The following is a 20,034-nucleotide window of genomic DNA, read 5'->3' as shown; positions in this document are numbered from 1 at the left end:
GCTTAAAAAAATGTGTGTTAATTTAAATTTTTAACTGAATCTATGGTGAAGTAAACACCGATATGAAAGATAGACGGTGGTATAAATAATAAGTTCGCCCGTTGCAATGTTGGTTTTAAATAGGTATACCGAGCATAATGTAGGCGGGCATTACAAGTGTTACCATAGTCAAATATACCGAGCACGATGTGTGCATTACAAATGTTGCCACGACATCAAGTTAATAATTGACTACCCCATCTGAAATAATAGTCGTTGCTATATGTTGTAGTTGTAAACCTATTCGAATTGATTTCAATTTGTTACAATCGACAATTGTTTCGAATGTGTTACGTAATGTAGCTGCTAGGCAGATAACTAGAGGGAACACCCCTTACGTATCTAATTACCTTCAATAATAGGAAAAAATAAAATTTATTCACTATAGGTTTCTACAGTGAAATTCTTATAAATCCTGGCCTTATAAGGCCTTATAAAATCTGTTAATAAAAAGTATAAATATTCAAATTCCGAAGCACGGCAGCTGTAGGAAACAATTAATTAAATCAATAAAAATAATAAAGAATAAAGTAAATTGAAGTTGCTTATCAAATTACCTAGCGAGGTCTCCATCCCCCTTTCATCCCTCGAAACACTGAGCTGTAATTAAATTGTTAATTACAACTGACACTAAACCAAAATTACTTTCTATAAAATAAAATCATAAAGACTGCGCGAGCCTGAGGTCGACCTATACTATGACTGTATACTGTGGCTTTGAATGTATGTATATATAAGTGATTTTCTTTACTGTTAGTTTGTATAGTCCATTTTTCACAAACTTATTATATCAAATGCTGGTCGGTGTACACGTGACACCCATGGTGTTTCAGGCTTCCACACGCTACGATAACCATTGTCGTATAAAAAAATGTAGACTGCATCAAAAATATAAACAAGTAAAATTAATTTTTAATTAACTAATTATTAATATAATATTTTATAACTAATTATTAATTGTAATATTATTATAATTCTAATAATATTAGAATAATAAAATGATCCTTGTTTGTCACCAGATAGAAACAGATAAAAGAACGTATGTAAGAAGAATAGGACGTATCGTCTCTCTGTCTTTCAACCCGAGAAATTCATAAGAGAGACCAAACAAATTGATGCCGGAGATTATTCTCTGAAGCTCGAAATAAAACCGTATAGTCAGTTGCATGTCTGGAATGGTAACAGTAGTCTACATCCTCCTACTATCAGAGCCTAGGATGTGAAGTTACAATATTTTGTAGTCTAATAATTTAACAACCTTAATCTGATCATATCATACGCATAAACGCACACATGCAATGTTTCTTGCGTATATTTATAAATAAGTACGTATTTATATTAAGTAATTCTTAAATCGAAAAAAGAAATTAAGTGCTATTCTATAACTTGAAACTATTGAAGTGTTTTCCAGGATAAGTGTTTAATTCAGCCCACTGCAGTCCACTGCAGTGAATATAGGCCTGTCCCAAGGTATACCGCTGGGTACGATCTTCAGCCCTTCTTGTTCAGTTATACTCCGCAACCCTACGTAAAAAAGTACGATAAAGTGAAATTCTTATACCATTCAATTTCACCGTATAAGAGAAAGCTGAACATTGAACTAAATCAGTATTTATTTGGCACTTAAAAATTCAGCGCAGACCAGTTTGGCAGTTCCCAGCACAGTGGAAAATTAAATTATTTATGTTCATTGCTGGGGGGAGCGGACAACATCCGTTTAGGCAATATTTTATTACGCCAGCCCCCAGTCTGTGTGTTTCTGTATTCGCCCTCTATTTAGGCAATTTAGAGTGACATTTACGTTTGTAAAAAAAGTTTTCAAACGATTTGATTTTATACACTTTTTTATTCCGTCTTTCCGGTACGATTGTTGTAGTTTTTTAAGCGTTTGCTAATATCCAGTAGATATTAAAGTAATTATATATATATATTACGTATCTATGTAAAATCTATTTAAAAGATATTAATAGATTTTGTCGACATAATTTAATTTACAGAAAAAAATTATACTAAATATTCTCAACAATAATGTTACTTAATATAACTTACCTATTTCACTAATAATTCTATTGCTAGCAATGAACCATGTAAGGTCGTCATCAACTTCCCGTTGTCAGAAAACAACAGTGATAAAATTTCTAATGAATCTGCTATAAAAAACCAACTTCATTTATAGCATTTTTTGTATAGAAATAATACTATAATATTACTAAAAAAATTAAAAATGACTTAAAAAAAATTTCAAAAATTTATCGCAAAAATTTTTTTTTCACTCGTATCACGCGCATAACGAACAAAAGAAATTCATACATTAATAATGAGTGCTTACTTTGTAACAGAAAATAATGTATTTTTATTGTTATTTTATGAAGAAAAGTTTTAATAGTCTATCTAGAGATATACAAAGGCCATCAGATAAAAGACAATAAAGGATTGTCATTTTTCTGCTGGGCCCAAGAGAGAGTAATGTTTTCGTTCCGTAACAGTTATTTCAAACCTTTTTAAAGTACCTAAATCAATTTTATGTTGAGCATTAAATTGATTTAGACATTTATGTCGGGTACCGTTTACAAATTTCGTTCAACATATTTTACCTATAAAGGTAGGTTCGATGAGTTTTTGTTCCTTTTTTTAGTGTAGCTATCACGGCTTCTTTTATTTTCAATTCAATTTTCTAAAGTTCTTGTCAATTATATAGTAACTGAATATAACTAAAGAAAAGTAAGAATCTATAGATACAAATTGTTTCTTTGGTAAAAGTGACTAGCAAAATTCGCCTTTATGCCATTTACATTAGGGATGTAAATAAAATATAACTTGTTGCTATTCGCACCTTCATCAACTTTTTATGAAATAAACCTGCCTATGTTCATCTTTTTCATATAGTCTATTTTAACGTCGTGAAATTAATCAGAAAAATTGACTATTGGTATTAATTAATTTTAAATTAAGGTACTTATTATTAAGCTATAGATACTTCAAGATAAATATAAAATGTAGTAATTAATTAGACAAATGCACTCACGAGAATTTGTAAATAAGAAATCATTTTGTTCTTAGTAGTAAATAAAGTAATCCCATAGCGTATATTAGTATATTATACACATCAAAACGAAAATATTTTTGAATTTTCACAATTCAATGTTAGCAGTGAACAAACGCATGTCAGCCAACCAAAGAAAGAAAACCAATATTAAACAAAATCATATAGAAACAGAATTTCAAAAAGAGAATTGGATATAATATGCAAACAAACTCACGTCGGCTAAGTTCCCCACACATACAGCCCAAGCGACTTTACCGCGGAATTCCATAACTTTCGCGTTTTAAATTAAATAATTTATAGACCCGCCCCTGCTCACAGACGAATAAAAATATTTTTTCTGTTGTCTCTGGAATTTAATATTTTTCATCATGACGTGTTTTATGAGTCGCTTTTATTGAATTTTGTTGCTGCGTTATTCTTGATTAAGCGCCACGTTCCCCAACCTGTTTTCGTGAAATTTTAAATGTATCCCCCAGAATTTGGACCAACGCTGAAATTCTTTTTCATTTGTTCCTGTGTACATATGTTTTCTGGGATGTTTTGTGACTTGGAATGCTCTTGGCTGACTTGAAATTTTGGAGTAGCATATTTCATAAGAACGGAATAGCAGTGGCCTCAAATATTTGGTGAAATTTTCACCAGAAATTTAGTTATATAATGGATACATTGCGTTTTATGGCATGGTCGGGCGACAAACATTTAAACATTGCCAGTTATATTAACAGCGACTTCGTCTGCTTTATTTAGAGGATATACATAATCCATTGCCGTCCTCTTATTATAAACTATCTTCGTGTAAAATTTCAAATTCATTAATATTCGTAGTCATATTATTATGTACTAACTGTTACAAGGGACTTCGACTACCTGTGTCAAAATAAAATATAGTAAATGATATAATATATCTTTTCGGTATCATCAGTCTGTTAGATGTGAAAATGGACCGATAAACATACTTTTATAATATTAATATGGATATAGACTAGTAACAAACGTCTGATAACTTAAAATATACGTGAAAACTTGAAGATAAGTTCAGTAGTCTATTGGCACTTGGTTATTTTTCTGTATACTTCATAAAGTAACGTTTCTTAAAGATATATACATATTAGATTGTGATTTCCTTCACAACATATTATTTTTTACGAAGTGGAGCGTGATCATTGGCTTGTTAGATTCTGTGATAATTTCCGTTGAACTTTTGTTTTCCTCGGTCGTAGATCAAGGATAGGTTTTCAATATCCGGAATGGGGTCTCTAACTTGTTTTATCTTAGCGTCCTTTATGCAGGCTATCAGGGGAATTGAGATAGTATTGAAAGCCATATTCTTTGATTCATAGCGTTGGTTTTTAAATAAACATTAATAATATTGAAATATTTAGATTTATATACAGTTGTATAATAAAGATTGTCGAACTTAAGCGTATCACGTCAAAATAGCCACATACTTGGATAATTTTTTTTTATCCTTCCAAAGACAAGATTTGTTCGAAAACATACGTATGAAAATAGTTAAGACAAGGGAAAAAATTGGAATTTAAATTTAAAAAAATCATATAATAATATAAGATTATGTCAGTTTGATGTTTCTATTTTATTTACTCGAAATCAGGATGAGCAATTAAAAATAATAAAAATGCATAGGCCATGATTTTGTATGCAATTTTGTTATAAACGGTATATATCGATTTTTAAAATAATAATAAATATGTTTATTCTGGCATCAATGGCCATTTGTAAGAAATTTTTTTAAAATCTAATTTTATAAATAGCAATATTCTTAATTGCATTCTAAAATAATACAATTATAAATAAAGACAATTGTGAACTAAGGCGGACTTATCTCAAAAGAAGATTTCAAGCTAGTTACAGTCAAGTGCTGGTAGCAGTAATCCATAGAAGCTTGACTTGACATGAGAGATAATGGAAACCAGTAGTAAGTGAATAGAATTTTAACTTCTTGTTATATATTAAACATACTTCTGAATCACACGACATGACGTGTTACGCGAAAATTTGTGAGTATGGATGGAAGTTTGTTACTCTTTCACTACTGAACGGATTTTGATGAAATTTTATAGTAATATAGCTCATACATCAGAATAACATATCCTTAGTAATATTATAAATGTGAAAGTAGGGATGTATGTTACGCAAAAAATACTATACCAATCATCATGAAATTTTGTACAGATGTTGAGGTATTAGAATGAACATAGGATACATTTATTAAAAAAAAACATGCAAGCGAAGCCGCGGGTCTAGTAGGCTATCATATTCACGCAGGTGCTATCGCGGGCACAGCTAGTAAGCTATAATCATAAGTATTTTTACTGGAAAATATACATTATCTTCATTCCTTCTTCTCTTTTTTATATAACTGGAGAGGTGAAGAAGCTGACGACCCTTTTCACCCGATGGAAAGCGGAAATTGTCTACTATATTTGACTATTCAAAAGTCATTATATTATATATATTCTTTATTGGACTTTTAAATACAAGATTTCAAATATAACATATTTATTATTTGAAATCTATATATATATAAGAAATTATTTTCATAAAAATTATTAATATACAAAGTGTTAAGTAGCATTTTAGGGATAGTTGTCATGCAACGCCCATAGTGGTCTTATGTGTTACTAAACTACGCTTTCGTACTGTATAAATCTACTACACTTTTTCACCATTCAAATAGAAACATAGTAAGTTTTAGTAGAAAAATAGGCGAAATAGAGCTGAGTTTGTAGAAAGTCTCTCATGTCTTTCATCAAAATAATGAAAATTATACAATTTTGCGAGGCAATAAAATTATGACAGTCTGTCATTTAGATAGTACCACTACTCGTCTATACGGATATGGGGCACGTAGGTAAGAAACTACGTTTATCGAAGACATACCAAATTCATTTGATTGATGGATCGCCTGCGCCGCGCCGTCCGTGAAATAATCCTGGGTTTTCGACGAAAATTTGTCAAAGAAACGACACCTCGGGGAGATGAGGCGAGGGCGCGAAATATTTCTTTGGCTTCACCTATTTTTTACTTTTATACGTACTATGGTGTTTGTTTGAAAATTGCTAAAAGAAACTTGTCGGAACTAATATTAATTCGAACGATAACGCAATATATAAAGTTGGTCACTGTTTGTTTTTATTATGCTGTTATGAAGTAGTAGTAATAATAATAATAATAACCCACAGCAGATAATTTCGCGCCGTCAACTAATTCCAATCTAAGCAGAGATTATGAGAACTAAACAACTGATAGAAATACTTAAATGTTAGTTTTTGTACATACATAATATACAAAGTATATACAGCAAAATATTTGCACTGTGCAAGCAATCGAACCTGCGACCATCGGAAGTAAAGCGGTGTGTAGTAGTTTGAAGAGGTAATTGGTGCAGCGAAGGGGACGCAGATCTTGCAGTTGTAAAAACGACCGTAGACTACGTTGTCTATCTTTTTGTTGACTATCACGTTGGATTTAACTATACCAGCGAAATATGGAAGTGTTGCCTTTACAATAATTACATAGACCATTGACAATGCACCTGATAATAATTCCATCCGGGGATATCAGTAATGACGGTATATTTAAAACACTACTCTCCAATCTCAACTAATTGCGTTTACATTGTACCACACCTATATGTATATTGTATTCAGCGGATACTTTACAAGTAACCTCACAATGTGGCTCACTTATAATGCAGCGAGTCAATAAATTAGCCGAGTAGCTGCCTGCTCGACTGTTCCTTAAGATATTTTAAGTGCTTACTAAGTGCATGCAAATAGACTGCACAAGAGATATTCTTTGTGCATTGACTGTGATCATTAGGTATTCATACCGTCCGTTGCACGCTGCCATAAAATGGCAATGCCTGAACTTTTTTATTGGATTTTGACGAAATGGAAGCAAGCATGGTTTTTATTTATTTTTTATTTGAAACACCAATGAGGTTTTCTGGAATTTTTCTTTTTTTATTGCTCTTGTTGTTGATAAACGAGGTCAAACAGAAATAATAATATCATAAAAATTTGGTACTTCTACTATGATAATATTGTAAACAGATTTTGTTCCATGTATTTTTTTTTCTTAATTTTCTTTTGTACATATAAATAGCAGTAGTTTAACATACCATTTTTCATCCGTATATTGGCCTGGATGTTTTCTCTGTATATAATACCAGTTGTGCCCGCAGATTCGCTCGCATGAAATTTATAGCCTATGTGTTATTCTGATATATAAGCTATGTTATACAGTACAGTACCTAGAGAATTAATCATACATGTTATTTACTAAGCCAAAAGCAACACGTAAAACTGAACTATTTTTATTAAGAAATAATGTGGAAAACTGTATATACATATTGCACTTATCGTACTGGATTGATCACGTGATATCATTGAAATTTTAAAATATATCTTTTATGTTTAAACTACGTTTCCTTGAGAAGGTGGTTCAGTGTCATGAATTGCAAGTTTTCAGCTTGTTATTGGTACATTTCGTGGCCTTTCGTGGCAGTAGGTCACCATGTTAATATAAAGGACATTACACGATATTATATTTCGTTTATGGGGATATGTAAGATCCTAATAAACTCTTCAAAATGGCGGCGTCTCTAGAATAATATGTTTACATGCTTATTTTTACGAATATGCGAATGAGGGTCACGTGGAATTATTTGTTTCAGTAACGGTATATTTGTTTGTTCTTTGTAATCATTGAAACGGGTCTACCGATTTTGACGGGACTCTCGCAGTTAGCTATAAGAAGTAGCTTAGACTACTTTTATTTTGGAAAGAATATTTATTTTAATTTAATTCGGACGAAGTCACGGGTAACAGCTAGTCTACGATAACATTCGCTTTAATTTTATTAATATTTTTTTTATTAATAATGGGTTTGCGCTTGGTCTTAGCTAAATTAAAGTTGTGATAGATTTAACTCTGTCTATCTGATCTATTATTTATCTATGTTTATATATTACTAACTGTTGCGACTTTATGATGACTTTTCAGATAAAATATAATCTACCAGTCCTCGTAATACAATATACATTTCATGGTAAATGTTATTCAAATCTATTCAATGATTTCGTCTTGAAAGAATAACAAACAAATAGACAAACACACATGCAGTTTTTTGCGTTCATAATATTAAATATCGATAGTAATATATTGATTTCATTTTTGCGTATACAAGACGAAGATTCTAAAATCTAAATAAAACTGACACATACATTGTCAAATGGATAAACTAGACGGATCTTGAGGAACGCAATATTATTTGATGCGGCCCAATTAGGGAAGCGCTTCAATACACAGAACATAAACATGTCCAACTAAATGTTCAACTCGTGTTAAGGAGGGACCGGACACATTAACTGTTGTAAGACAGCCCTACGGAGTACGGCCACTAAATCAGCGTAGCGACAACCTCATTTAAATTTGATGTTTAAATTATAATTATTATTAGTGTATTTTAGTTTTTATATTAAATCTGCAGTAGCAGGTTCCTACCAGTTTGTATGGGAAATTAGAGAAACACGAACGGTGAAGGTCAGTGTTGATGTACGTCGGCATAGATGACCCTTAAACTTACACCCGGATCGCAAGTCCCGGGAACTATTCGGAGTTCCCCTATCAACGATATCGTGGACCCGGCCCGGGACCTGCACGAAAAATCTATGAAGCCATGGGATGCTAAGAATAGATTAGATTCGTTTCTCTCTATAACTAACAGAAACAACATTTAATCTTTGGAATGTAACATAGAAAACAGTATGATTAATGATAAGCAAAAACAGGAATTAAAAAATGCATAATGTAATACCGTGTCTTTTCTTTGGGAAATGGAACTAACTAACTCTTTGCCAAATGGAAGAGAAAACGCCTCTGTACAATTCTATGTGGTTGTAGCCATGCATAACAAAATATCTCCACGGTAAAGTATACACTCTATCCTGAGGAGATAAAAACCGAAGTTGTATAAGTTTCCATCAATTATAGTCCTTGACAGGTCTAGACAGTGAAAAAAGAGCGAGTATAATCGAGCGAGGAGATCGCAGTGCTCTAGAACTGAAGCACCCAGGAATAGCCCAAACTCGCTTAATAAAAAAAAATCCTTGTTTTACTACTTAATGAAGTTCATTTAAACCATTATGAGCGATTCTTAGCCAAAATTTAGGGTTCAATATATATATATATATAACCGCCCCGGTTTCGCCAATGTAGATACTAATATGGGGTAGTGTATAAAAGATAAAAAATGATTACTGTGGGTTATTCTTATGAGATAAATATATACCATCGCGGACTTAAGATATACAATTCCGTAGTACATTAATTATATATCTCTCGTAAGGTTTAGCCAGCGTCTGCGATATAAGTGCACAAAAATATGTTTGTTTCGACATCACATTACAATCCTTGATTTTTTTGGCTTTTCTGTATAATGTGTATATGTTATATATATTAACATTCCTTTAAATCATTGTACCTATTGTTAAAAACAGTATTAGAATCCTTTGAGTAGTTTGAAAGGTCTAAGCGAACAGAAAACGGAAGCCACTTCATTTTATACTATGTAAAGATAGAAGCAGTTACAGCGCATTTTTAATAGCTGTCGAACGCGTTTCCGCTGTAATCTCTTCTCAGTCGCTCACTTCACGGCTCCAACCTCTTAAGGTCAAACCTATCCGAACTCCGCTAATGCCGGCCTTCCTGCTTGATTAATTTTATCCCACATCTGTCTTGGATGGTCCATCCGAGACGATATGCAAAGGGTTTGCTTGACACTAATTAATTCAAACAGAAACATTGTAAGATACATGTTTGACACAGCCACTTGGAACAATAAATTAACGAATAATTTGTTTTATATATTTATTGTAAAATAGCGACCCATGTTGGCTTGGCACGGATGCATTATAAATCTTTGAAGTTTTAGACTTGTTCTATAGTATAATACACATAAACCTTCCTCTTGAATCAGACTATCTATTGCTGAAAACTGCATTAAAATCCGTTGCGTAATTTAAAAGATCTAAGCGAACAGATAGCAGAAGCGACTTTATTTTATACTATGTAAATATATTTATATCTGTTGTTTATTGTAAATTAAATGATTTTGGTAGTAATGTGATAATCAATAAGATTAAAGACAGTCTAAAGATGTATTTTAATATCATAAATGAAAATCTAATGTGACATTTCCCTTTAGATGGTGTTATGTACTGTTTTGTTATAAATGATTGTAAATAAATAGTAATATAAATAGCTTGTTATTAAAGCTGTTAAATTGAAATTAGAATCGGACACTTAAATATTATTTATTTGTATATATATATGTTTACGAATGTTGTTAATATTGGTGTGGGGACTATTTACACCAATATTAACAACATTCGTAAACATATATTACTAACAATCCCCACCCCTTGTGATGTATATTAATTAAGTTAACGGCCTCGGTGGTCTAGTGGTTTAGCATACCGCTTTAGTTCCGAACGTCGCGGGTTCGATTCCTCGCAAACAATTGTGTTTATGAGTATGATTATTTACTACTGACTTGCAACTGCCAGAATTACTTTATTCTTCTTTCTTTCTCTCTTTACGAATTAATAAATATTGAATTTATTAATTCGTATAAAGGTACATAATGAAGCCTCAAGTATTATTACTTATTAAGTAGCAATATCATCCGTAGGCACTTTAATTGAAATATATTTAGGGGTTAAATAATGTCTACCTCAAATTATTGTACACTAAAAACCTATTTAAAAATATAATAATATAATTAAGTGAGATATAAAATTCAATGCGGTCTTCAACGTGTTAAAGTATAGAAAAGACGTCTGTATTGTGTTGTAAATATTAATATATATGTTGCGTATAGTTTGTAAGTATAGCTGGGATTGTAAGTGGGATAAGTTGGGATTCTGTGCGTACCCGACTTTGATGTACGTCATCGAGCTACTAATATTGGATTGGAGGTAGTTCCTGATAGAGATATGCAGTGGATATTTAGCAGTATATATAATTTACTTAGCAACGAGAATGATAATTTTAAATGTGATGGATTATACATTTATTTCACAATGAAGGCATATTGATAATCCAATAAGATTTCTTAATCCATTACATTTAATACACTCTACATTTAAATAATATACATAATATAAAACAATACATAGAAGAGTAAACAATAATAGTAAAGATGATAATAATAATAATCATCTCAGGCAATTCACACAGCGCCATCTATGTAGAACTAAGACAAGCTTGTGTTATGGGTACTGGATAACTGATACTAACATGGTTTTTTTTTCGTAAGTATATATTATACATAGAAAATACCCACAATGATACAAACAATCATAGTCATGAATATATATGTTTGTACAGCGCGAGGAATCGAATCCGCGACTATCGCAAGTAAGGCGGAGTGCTAATCCGCTAGAATCCGCTCCGCCTTCGGAGGTAAAGTGCTAAAACAACATGGCCGTCATATATACAAAACAATAAATAAATAATAATAAAATACACTTTTCTTATTTTTCAGATAGACGTGTTCCTGTATAATAAAATAAACATCGTAGCTCCATGGTAGAACATATTTATAGTTTGATCCAAGGCATCTCCCGTAGGCTCAATCCGCTCCGACGAGGGTATAGGCTGAGGCTGAAAGGATACCGGTCCTCAACGTAACAAATTGGGTAACTTATATGTTGGCAAAAACCTTTAGGATCCAACCTATGGAAATTTATTTGTGATTCTGCACAAGTTCACTTCATTTGGCTAATGTAAACGAAAATATCAATGAGACTGATAGTCGTTCCGGTACTAGTGATATATTCAACTGTGTGAAATTTATATTATTCAGATGTATAAGCTATATTAACTTGTTTTTTTATATTGTAAAACTTCATCAAAATCCGTTCAGTAGTTTTTTGTGAAAGATTAACAAACATCCATCCGTACTCCCAAACTTTCGCCTTTATAATATTAATAAGATAAATCCCTACAATTAATGACAAATTGCAGTCATTCCACGTGTAAGCAACTTGATATAGATATTCTAGTCACTAATCCATATGACATCCATATATTACAATAAAATAACAAAATAACTGACTTGCTCTTTTGTAATAAAGAAAATAACTTTTTAATTACTTTATTATGTATGTATTAAGTAAAAAATTAATTAGGTATTTTCTATATGTAAATAATATATTTAATGTTTGATCTAAGGCATTTCCCGTATTTTTATATATTTCATTAGAATTGTTCAGAATTGAAACTAATTCACTTACCGATATAAAAAAAAAGATTAACCAAAAATGAGCTAAGCATCAAATTGTGTTGTATTCATCTGAATGAACAATAATAACTACTTTTATTATAATATATTTTGTTATATAGTAAATAGTCAAAATAAATTCGAAAGTAATAAAAAAAATATAAAATTATATACAGCTTTGACTTTCAAAGTCTATCATCAACTTCGCGGTACTCTAGTTACAGTCACTGCTATGAAAAAACTACAGTTCGCAAATTTATTAAAAGTGCTATTTTCTGCATGTTTAAAGAACTTAACTAAGAAATATTTTAATTAACTGTAATTCTGTGTAAATGCTGTTGGTTACAGCAACGCAGCCGCTGCAACCGGCTACAAGAGCAATTTAATTAAATAAGTTTAAGAAAAATAAAGTGAAAATATTTTAGCGCGCTCGAATTCACTAATGAAAGTTTTAAATGACCGACAAAAAAGCAAAAAACATCGTGACCTCGTTATATGGGTGGCAAGGTTTTCTTTGCCGCGAAAAAAATAATTTACTTCCACATGACCAACCTTATAAATATAGCGCTAGGGTGCATAATGAGTCGTATTTTGGTTTCAAACGTGGAACAGTAGCGCGCCGGTTGTGTAAGAACTTTTTTTAAAACTTTTTTAAATCCGCACCAAAACAATGCTTGGTGAAATTCATAAAGGGGTCCCAAAGCGTCGACAACAACTGGAACAATGGGGCCGATTTCGACGATTAATCTTTGAGACGAATCGAACTTCGACCCAAGTTGGTCGTAATTACGAAAATGTTCGTAACTTCCGAAATATTGAAGTTTTATAACAGTAACCAATTCTATATTGTATAATTATGCTTCAAATTTATACAAATACAACACAATACTATACTATAATCATGTATAAAGTAATCTGAAACCTTGGAAAAGAGGTGTTACGTTAAATCAAAACTACTACTACAAGTACTACTAAACTTAATAGACAAAATTTGAAAATTATCATCATTATTTAAAAAAATAATATTTAAATTAAAAAAAGGTATGAATTATGTACCAAGTACGAATTTAAAATTTAAAAATAGAACGTGAAAAAGTAAATTATGACGAAGACAATTTTTAGAATTTTATACATAAATTATTACATTTTTTGAACTAACCTACAATACAAATGACGAAAACAGGCAGGCAATTTAAAATTAATTACACGTAGACAGCTATCTACATTTACTTAATACCGAAGCGGGCGTTTTCATTTATTTCCAGCCTCAATAAATATCCAAAAAAACGAATTTCCACTGAAGATTTTGTTTTAGACTTTCCTTGCTTTTAAGTTACTCGAGCGAAGATTACAAAATAGGAGCAGATTAAACATTCCACAGTTGAGTGTCCAAGCTTGCCCTCCGCTGCATTCCAATTACATTGTCTGTCGGCGGCAGTAACAAACTGAGCCGGCAATTGAATATACTTATTAGTGCCCGGGCCCACACAATTGCAAATTAAATTAATCGCGTATCATATGACAGAGGTCATATTCGTAACTTAATTTGTTCCTTTATTCTATTTACAATATTTCTATTAGGTACAGTTTTATTTTACGGTATTACATTTATTTTCGTGTATGATTTTTATAGGTATAAAGCATTTTAGTTGTTGTTTTGTGAAGAATTTAATTTATTGTATAGTATATTATTAATACCTTGTATGTATGTTATTATTCTGTACTCTTGTTAACATAGAAAAACAAGTTTGTTCTTTCTCGATTCTTCGATAAATGGAACCATTAATAACACCACAAATTAGTCCGAGAGATGACGGTATATTTGAATCCTTATGTTTATATTGAATATTTGAATTATATTTATAGGTATATATACGTATCTAGTGTAATATAGGACTGATAATATTTTTACATATCTGGACATTTTTAGTAGTCCGTGGTCCACTTGGGCGATCTGAGAAATTATGAATCACGTCGAAAAACATACGAATTGTATTTATTGAATTGGTAAACGAAATGATTGACTTCTATTATAATATTGAAGTGACAATATTTTTACATGTCCGGGCATTTTCAATGACCTTTGGTTCACCTGAGTGAACTGAGAAATTATGAACTTCGACCTAAACGTCATAGTACGCGTAAGTAATTGTATTTATTAAATTGGGAAAAGATACTAATAGAGTTTTAGTATTGTGGGCTAGTCGTAACCATACATGGCCAGTAACGCAGGTTACATTAGGTCAACATTTATAGGAGTCATACCTGGTTTCATCCTTTGTGGTTATTTCCTTGTGAATTAACTACGATCGCCTAACTGATCTATCTTTCATTTCACCATTTCACCCTTAAGCGATGCCTCATTAGCGCAGATACTTATTCTATTTCATAGACATACATTTAAAAAACTCAATTGTACTTTTTTAATTATTTATTTATCCATGTTCTTGTTAATTTGTTAATGTTGTTGTTACTTTAAAAACGTTATTATAAACATTTTACAGTATTCTGCTTTATATAAATTACAATTAAAATCAAATAAAAGAATACTAATTAGCCTAAATAATTAAAACTAAAATTAACAATAAATGAAATCAATATGTCAAAAAATGTAAATGAAATACAAATTGTACTTAATTACCTGTAACAGTTATTCATAATGATTTATACAAAAATAAGTAGGGCTGCTTCCATTATTACTTAATTCATCAAGTTACCTCAGTAAAATCGTGCGATATTAATGTCACGTATAATTAATGGGTCCCAGACAGCTACTATGCGAAGTCGGCAGCATAATTAATACGTTCGAGTACACCTTCGTCTATCTGTAGTGATTAATTGGGAATTATAACTGTTTTCGAGTTTTCGAACGATGTTGTGATATCTCCTTGCGGTAACGAGGTAAGAAGAAATGTAACTTTAAAATACAAGGAAAAATGAGGAATGTCAATGTTTTGGCACTGATATAAGTCACTGTTCTATCACAGACTGGAATGAATTCCCCTAATAGTAAGAGTAGTAACACCACAGAAGAAAAGAAAAAGAAGTCTCGGACTGTCACAAAAAATGACTTCTATGACTGTCTATGAGAGAGACAATTGCTAAAGACAATATATTATGGCTAGAATAATACTTTCCCTGATGCATACTTGAGATATTTGAAAGTTTTACTGAGTTGACCGAATTTTCTATTTCTGCAATACATATTTTCTTTTTTCTCTGTAAGCCACAGAATAAAATAGTGTATCTCCCATCTGTCCCAACGTGATTGCAATATAGAAACGGACCCGCATCAAATTTGTTAAAGACCATTGACAAACTCGTGGAACATGTCAAAAGTTGGACAGAATTCAACAGATATGTACAATACACACCTGCGGTATAATATTAACGTTATTTTATCACTCAAAATTATATAATACATTATTGTGAAACATTTTTTTTATTATATAATAATAAAAAAATAAATCATTAGTCTTTATCTCATATAGTAACCTGTTCTGGTGGACAATTATAGTAGTTTCCTAATTTATTTAAAAGTACATAACTCGAAGATTGAAATCGGTTAGTATAATCACAGATAACAAACCACTGTATAATGTTAAGTTCGAAAAAATATGTCATATCGGTACGAATAGATTATAAAAAATCAAAATTAATAAAATAAAATTCAAACCCTCAATATTGAACTTCAATCGGCAAACATTAAAGTAGGAAATTTACTTTTAGATAACAGTCAACTAAAATTACAGTTATTGTCAAAGAACAAAATATATAAGAAAATATAATCGAAAAATCGTAGTTAAATTATGGAGATAAATAAAAACGCCGTTATGGTCCTTTCACATCTCTTTTATAATATTTTTATTCATAAAACAAATGAATGCGTAGCGCAGTCGAAATTCAAAATAAATACAAAAGAGTTTTTATGTCTCGTACATATACCGATTTCGAATAAATTATATATCTCAGGAAGTAGTATGTAAGAAGTCATTGGATATCTATACATATAAATACAATTGGAGTGTCTGTTTGTAATATTGAAATAAGTGTTTTTTACTACATGCATATGAATATATATACGGTACATATACCAAAATAACATTTTATTATAATTTTTGTCTGTCTGTCTGTCGGTCTGTTTGTTCCGGTTAATATTTGAAATGGCTGAACCGATTTTGACGGATCTATTTTTGGTTCGTAACTGATGTAATAAGGAGTAACTTAGGCTACTTTTATTTTAGAAAAAATATTTTATTTTAGTAAAATAAAGTTCAATTCCACGCGGGAACAGCTAGTTATTGAATATAAATAAACAGGAAGCTACATATGGGACTATAAAAATAATCGCACAAGGAATAAATGTTTTCTCAATTAAGAAATTATAAATTTGAACATTGTATTAATATGATAAAGTTGTTAGCAAACTCTCAACGTAAACAAAATTTAATAAAGATAAATCGAATCTTAAGGTGAATATAGTACTAAATTCAATTTAAATAGCGGTTTGGAGTTACGAGTACAAGTAGCTGGGTTAGAGTTACTTGCTACTTGTGATGCAGTTGCAGAGTTGGACTCATAAATCGCGGTCCCACTTCGAATGAAAATGAGCTTGAATTCAATTTGATACTTCATGATTTTCACAAAAACAATTAATTATACTTAAAAATAATTATATACATTTTTTTTTTATCAGGATGCTGTATTTTTTTCTCGTTTATTTTATCATTTAGTGTTATTTTGCGGATGTGCTAATTACTTACTTAATAATTATATTGTTTAACTACCTGTACTCACGACTTCGTCCGCGTGGAAATTTATTTTATTTTCCTAAAATAAAAGTAGCCTAAGTCACTCCTTATTACATCAACTACCTGCCAAAAAAGTCCCGTCAAAATCGGTCCAACCATTTCAGAGATTAGCCGGAATAAACAGACAGACAGACAGACAAAAATGGTAAAAAAAAATATTTTGGTGTTGTACCGTATTTATATTCATATGCATAACAAATGGTTATTTGAATATTACAAACAGACACTCTAATTTTATTTACATGTATATATTCCGCGACCGCATGTGTGAGACCACAAACATTTAGTGTGGATATCTAACCACTGTACTTGCATCTTCTGTATCAATGATATTTCTGGTAGTGGAATTAATTAAATAATACAAATTCATATGTATTCATATGTATAATGTATTCTGTATATGAAAATTTCACAAAAGTTGCAGCTAGCTTAAATCTTATATATATAATATTCCTCCGACACGGCTTGACTGATTTTTATGAAATTTTTGTATATATATTAAGTAGGTCTGAGAATTGGCTACTATCTATTTTCCATACCCCTAAGTAATAAGGGCTGTTCACTTTTAACACATTTTGTCATTTATTGGACATATTTTATTTATTTATAATGTGGCATTAAAAATATATACAACTCTAAATTTTCACCTTTTCATCACCAACTCCTCTTTTAAATAGCGATTTTTATTTTTTTTAACAATTTATTTATTTATTTATAATATGACATTAAAAAATATATACGACCCCAAAATAAACACCCATCTATCGGCCCTATTGTTTAATAGCAATTTGAATATATATGGCAAAACAACGTTTGCAGGGTTAGATAGTAGAATATACATAAATAAATTGTTATCTATTACTAAGATTCGAACAACAATATTTCAATGAATTAATTTTTCTTACCCATGCTAACTCCAAGTGTCCCGGCTTATTTCAAGTTTGTATAAGTCCAGTCGTATCCATAATCTTTTCTATTCTATACATCTGTTGTTTACCATTTACCAGCGTTGGTTACCATTAGTAACAGTCGATCCGTCAGTGCCATAAAAATACCTGCAGTTGGTTTTTATTAAGCTGAAAGAGACCCTAAAAAGCTTAAGCATAATCTTCCTGAACAAAATTCTTACAAAATCCTTTATAATCCGCTGAATCCATTAACTGTGCTGTAAATTCCACTGAAATGTTGTGAAAAATATGAACAATGGGCTTTTGGTTTCAGTTTAAAACACCTTAGATCGGTGTTTGGAAACAGCATGGTTTCACTCAATAATTATAAATGTTGGGATGGGGCTCTCTTACAGCGATTTTAAGTACGTCAAAATAAAGATCGTATCTTAAATAAATATTTATTATCTAAAGTAATATTATAATAGGGTAAATTTTGTGTATCTCCATAATCGGAGATTACCAACTAAAACTAAATTTCTATTAATTCGATATTAACATTTTTTACGGTTGCATAGTAAATTGAAACCCGAAATAGCAACGCATGGTATCAACGGTGTCAAACCCTTGATATCGCGTGTTGCTATTTCGGGTGACTAATAACAAGAAGAAAAAAAAATTATTCATATAATCTTATTTTGAAGTCATATTATTTTTTATTTTACAGTTGTATAACAAATTTAAGATTTTTTACGACTATTTTTGGACTTTAGTGCACTTTACCTTACCTCCCTTTTTACAATGTTAAAATCGCTAATACTGTACCACAGCTCAGTTTCGTCGTCGAATAAAGTATTAATTTACTGAAAATGAGATTTCATTCATTAGTGAACTATCCTTTTGTGTGTCGACGGAGTGTTCAAGACAACAATACGTGGAAACGTCCCTTTAAGCTCTAATTAAATTGTTATTAATTTGTAATTCTCCCATTTCATATTTTGCTTGGTAACAGCCGCTATTTTGATGGTTGTTTTGAAGTTTCTGTGTATCTAAGCAAGAAAAGAATTGCTATTTATTCTCTACAGATACAAGTAATTATGAAATTTTGAGAATTAAGTGAGCTCCTACATCTGCAATATTATAAACTAGCTGTTCCCGCGGTTTCACCTGCATGACATTTATAGTATAAGTTATATGACTGTAAAGTTTCATCAAAATCAGTTCAGTAGTTTTTGCATGAAAGAGTAACAAACATCCAACCATATTCACAAACTTTCGCGTTTATAATGTTATAAATAGGTAATTTTCTTAAACAATCTTGTAATAATTACATCTAAGCGACCCCGGGGCGGGCTAGTAATACTCATTTCGCAAAAATTACAAAGCGCTTTAATCCTATGATTTCCGCACAAAGTTTCAAGCGAGTTACGAACTAACAACGGGTTGGCAGCTGCATTCGCCCTAATATATTCGGATTTCGCCTCGCTTCCCCCAAAACAATAATCGTATCGTAATTTTAACAAATATCAGTAGGTACACGGGATTTCTCTTCATATACAAAGCTAATGCGCTCTTTTTCATAGGATTTTATAGGGTTTGGTATTTGCAACTTCAAGAGGAGCATGTTTTCAATCGGATTGTATTTTTTCTATGTTCGTATTTTTTTTTGGTGCAAGTTGAGCAATTAATATACAAGGTAGTATATATTATGTTATTGAGAAATTAGAATAGAGTAGAATTGTGACCCATTCTTAAAATAAAAATATAAGTGCATAAATACATAACATGGTATTGGTGAAAAGTACCTGATGATTTCACAGTTTTGGTCATTTCTTACTAGACTTCTTGAAGTTAACTATGTTCTTATTCGGTCTTTTTATGATCTTCGGTCTTTTAGATTTATTTTCTTAATTATTCGTATACAAAATAAAGTTTACGGATA

General features: G+C 31.1%; 1 long non-coding RNA gene across 2 annotated transcripts; it reads left to right on the top strand.

The window, feature by feature from the left end:
• The first annotated feature begins 8,948 nt into the window (after positions 1-8,948).
• Positions 8,949-18,675, top strand: LOC131854291 (uncharacterized). 2 transcript variants are annotated; one of them, XR_009358043.1, is made up of 3 exons: positions 8,949-9,037; positions 11,657-11,810; positions 18,427-18,675. It is a non-coding gene; the product is annotated as an uncharacterized LOC131854291 (long non-coding RNA). The 2 variants fall into 2 exon arrangements; XR_009358042.1 differs by lacking the exon at positions 18,427-18,675 and adding an exon at positions 14,325-14,456.
• The last annotated feature ends 1,359 nt before the right edge of the window (positions 18,676-20,034 follow it).

The sequence above is a fragment of the Achroia grisella genome, unplaced genomic scaffold (assembly GCF_030625045.1).
Source record: "Achroia grisella isolate CSIRO2021 unplaced genomic scaffold, CSIRO_AGI_Agris_v1 utg976, whole genome shotgun sequence".
In the NCBI taxonomy this organism is placed as follows: Eukaryota; Metazoa; Arthropoda; class Insecta; order Lepidoptera; family Pyralidae; genus Achroia; species Achroia grisella.
The sequence above is the reverse complement of the archived record's forward strand: the minus strand, read 5'-3'. Positions and strand labels throughout refer to the sequence as shown.